This window comes from Colobus angolensis, unplaced genomic scaffold (assembly GCF_000951035.1).
Source record: "Colobus angolensis palliatus isolate OR3802 unplaced genomic scaffold, Cang.pa_1.0 Scaffold39, whole genome shotgun sequence".
In the NCBI taxonomy this organism is placed as follows: Eukaryota; Metazoa; Chordata; class Mammalia; order Primates; family Cercopithecidae; genus Colobus; species Colobus angolensis.
Genome location: NW_012117265.1, coordinates 2,705,611 through 2,710,141, shown reverse-complemented (window position 1 = coordinate 2,710,141; position 4,531 = coordinate 2,705,611).

Genomic DNA, 4,531 nt, shown 5'->3' with positions numbered 1-4,531 from the left:
GGCCAGGCGCGGTGGCTCACACCTATAATTACAGCACTTTGGGAGGCTCAGTTGGAAGGATCCCTGAGTCCAGGAGTTCCAGACCAGCCTGGGCAATATTGTGAGACCCCGTCTCCACTAAAAATACAAAAAATTACCTGTGTGTGGTGGTGCATGCCTGTCAGCTACCCAGGAGGCTGAGGTGGGAGGATCGCTTGAGCCCAGGAGGTCAAAGCCACAGTGAGCTGTGATTGTGCCACTGCACTCCAGCCTGGGTGACAGAGTGAGACCCTGTCTCAAAAACAAAAAAGTGGCCGGGTGCGGTGGCTCACGCCTGTCATCCCAGCACTTTGGGAGGCTGAGGCGGGCGGATCATGAGGTCAGGAGATCGAGACCATCCTGGCTAACACGGTGAAACCCCGTCTCTACTAAAAATACAAAAAATTAGCTGGGCGTGGTGGCAGGCGCCTGTAGTCCCAGCGACACAGGAGGCTGAGGCAGGAGAATGGCGTGAACCCGGGAGGCGGAGCTTGCAGTGAGCTGAGATTGCCCTGCTACACTCCAGCCTGGGCGACAGAGCGAGACTGCGTCTCAAAAAAAAAAAAAAAAAAACAGCTTGGATGCTGCCGCACTGAGTATGAGATGCCCACATGTGTTGGGGGAGACAGATGTCATATGGGTGTGCAGCTCAGAAACAAGGGTTTCCTGAGGGCTCAATTTTTGGGATTCCTCAGTGTGAAACTGGTGGGTGGGGCCTGAATAAAATGTCCCCAGGGCACCCGTGTAGTTGGGAATGGAAGAGGCCTGTGGCTCGCTCTCTTTGTCCGCTGCTTGGAATGGGTAGGGTGGGACCAGCTAGCCTTTGGGCTGCCAGAGACTTCTAGAACCACAGGGCTTCTTTCAGAGTCTGGGTCACTCCAGGGCATGACTTGGTGCCTCGGGTCTTGCTTGTGGTCCAGGTGTTTAGACAGGGTCCCTCTGCTGGAGGCAACTAGGAGGAAGGCACCTTTTTTTATTTTATTTTTTTGAGACTGAGTCTCGCTCTATCGCCCAGGCTGGAGTGCAGTGGTGCGATCTCGGCTTACTGCAAGCTCCGCCTCCCGGATTCACGCCATTCTCCTGCCTCAGCCTCCCGAGTAGCTGGGACTACAGGCTCCCGCCAACATGCCCAGCTAATTTTTTTTAATAGAGACGGGGTTTCACTGTGTTAGCCAGGATGGTCTCGATCTCCTGACCTCGTGATCCACCCGTCTTGGCCTCCCAAAGTGCTGGAATTACAGGCGTGAGCCACTATGCCCGGCTGAGAGGGAGCCTTTTTAAGAATAAGCTGAGTTAGTGACTAGAATCCTGCCTGCGAGTCCTAGAGTCTAAGGCAGCAGCAACAATTATTGGACACCAACTGTATATGATCACGCTGACTGTATAACCTCATGCAGTCTGTGTACTCCCAACACTAAATGTATATTCCTGCTGAGGATACCTCCACGCCGCCTGTATAACGCATGTTAACCAAATAATCGGCTGCACTATAAATATCTATAAATATTCAAGTAGGGGCAGGTTGTGGCATGGTGGCTCATGCCTGCAATCCCAGCACTTTGGGAGGCTGAGGTGGGAGGATTGCTTAAGGCCAGGAGTTTGAGACCAGTCTGGGTAACACAGTGAGATCCTGTCTCTATTTTTATTGTATTGTATTTTATGTTTTTTGAGACAGAGTCTCGCTCTGTCGCCCAGGCTGGAGTACAGTGGCATAATCTTGGCTCATTGCAACCTCCACCTCCCAGGTTCAACCAATTCTCCTACTTCAGCCTCCCCAGTATCCGGGATTACAGGTGCCCACCACCACAGCTGGCTAATTTTTGTATTTTTAGTACAGACAGGGTTTTGCCATGTTGGCCAGGCCGGTCTTGAACTCTTGACCACAGATGATCTGCCTGCCTTGGCCTCCCATGGTGCTGGGATTACAGGCGTGAGCCACCGTGCCCAGCCCGTCTCTATTTTTAAAAATAATAATAATAAAAACAAATACAAAAGCGGCCTCAAAGTTGGGAGATACTGGCTGTGCTCAGTGGCTCATGCCTGTAATCCCAGCACTTTGGGAGGCCAAGGTGGGTGGATCACCTGAGATCAGGAGTTTTGAGACCATTCTGGCCAACATGGTGAAACTCCATCTCTACTAAAAATACAAAAATTAGCCGGGTGTTACAGCATGCGCCTGTAATCCCAGCTACTCCGGAGGCTGAGACAGGAGAATTGCTTGAACCCGGGAGGTGGAGGTAGCAGTGAGTCGAGATTACGCTACTGAACTTCAGCCTGGATGAAAGACTCTGTCTCAAAACACACACACACAAAAGTTGGGAGACACAGTGAGACTAGTTTTATTTTATTTTTTAATTTTTATTTGTTTTTTGAGACAGAGTCTCACTCTGTAGCACAGGTTGGAGTGCGGTGGTGCAATCTCGGCTCCCTCATCCTCTACCTCCCTGGCCCAAGCAATTCCCCTGCCTCATCCTCCCGAGTAGCTGGGATTACAGGCCCATGCCACTAAGCCCGGCTAATATTTTTGTATTTTTAGTAGAGACAGGGTTTCACCATGTTGGCCAGATGGGTCTCGAACTCTTGACCTCAGGCAGTCTGTCCACCTTGGCCTCCCTAAGTGCCGGGATTACAGGCATGAGCCGTAGCACCCAACCAGTGAGACCAGTTTTAGTACGCAAAGGAATATATAATCGGCATGGGGGTATACAGTAGGCATGGGGGTATACAGTAGGCATGGGGGTGCAGCCAGCTGTACCGTGCTGGTATACTCCTCTAGTATACACTCATGATGGCTGTATACCTCACACAAGCTGTATACCCTTTACCCCTACTATACACCCACACACAGATTAAGTGCCTCTGTAATAATTATATACATCCATTTTACCTGTGACTTCACTGACCATATGCCCCATACTTGCGGCACCCCATACCTGCTCTGTACCCCTATATTGATTGAACACCGTTACAGTGATCATACAGTATACCCATCGCCAACTGTGAACCCTGATACTAAGTGTATACTCCTGGTATGCAACCTGATCTATGCAGTGTTTTTCTTTTTTTAGATTGTTTTTAAATTTAATTAATTAATTAATTAATTAACTTTTTGAGACAGAGTCTCGCTCTGTCACCCAGGCTGGAGTGCAGTGGCGCAATCTTGGCTCATTGCAACATCCGCCTCCTGGGTTCAAGCGATTCTGCTGCCTCAGCCTCCCAAGTAGTTGGGGCTACAGGTGCGCACCACCATGCCCAGCTAATTTTTGCATTTTTCGTAGAGATGGGGTTTCACCAAGTTAGCCAGGATGGTCTCAATCTCTTGACCTCATGATCTGCCCACCTTGGCCTCCCAAATTGCTAGGATTACAGGAGTGAGCCACCACACCCAGCCTATTTTCTTTTTTTTTCTTTTTGTTTTTGAGACAGAGTCTCACTCTGTCCCCCAGGTTGGAGTGCAGTGAGGCAATCTTGGCTCATTACAACCTCCACCTCCTGGGTTTAAGCGATTATCCTGCCTCAGTTTCCCAAGTAGCTGGGATTACAGGCATATGCCACCACACTGGCTAATGTTTGTATTTTTAGTAGAGAAGGGGCTTTGCCATGTTGGCCGGGCTGGTTTCAAACTCCTCATTGCCGGTGATCCACCCACCTCAGCCTCCCAGAGTGCTGGGATTACAGGCGTGAGCCACCGTGCCTGGCCTATGCCTGCTCTTTGAGGTCAGTTTTGGTTTCATACTTTAGCCTCATTTTGCAGTTGAGGAAACTGAGGCTTAGGGAAAATAAGGCCTTTGTAAGTATCTTCTAGTTCAGAGGGTGCAGAAGGAGCATTTGAATTAAGGGCAACCCAGGAGGATGTGGGCTTCAGAAGGGTGGAGATTGGAGCTCTCTGGTTCCTCACTGTACGTGGTGCCCCGCCCAAGGCCTGTACCCACTAAGGGCTGAATAAATGCTTGTTCTAAGGCCAGGCCCAGTAGTGCAATTTGGGTGGGAGGAGCTCACGAGTCCAGGAGTTAAAGATGAGCCTGGGCAACATAGCAAGATCCCATCTCTACAAAAAAAATTAAAAATTAGCCGAGTGCAGTAGACCACCTGTAGCCCCAGCTACTTGGGAGGCTGAGTCAGGAAGATGGCTTGAGATGGGAGGTTTAGACTGCGATGAGCTGTGATTGCACCACTGCACTCCAGCCTGGGCAACAGAGGGAGATCCTGTCTCATAAAAAAAAAAAAAAAAAAAAAAAAGACAAAAAGAAAACTCATTTCCTGCACAGGTTGGAGAAGTTTTCAGCCCCAACACTCCACAGTTGGTTGTCTGGGTTTGGGACGTGGGCCGTTTTCCCTCCCAGTGCCTCAGTTTCCACACCTGCAAAACGGAGCCACAGAAACGCTCTTTCAGGGTGGCCAGGGGTTCTGGGTGGTGTCTCCCGGTAGCGGGGTGTTCCCGGGGTGAAGCCGCAGGGTTCTCGGGTGGGGGCGGGGAGGGCTAAATCTGGCCGGCCGGTGAGTGGCGGGAGCA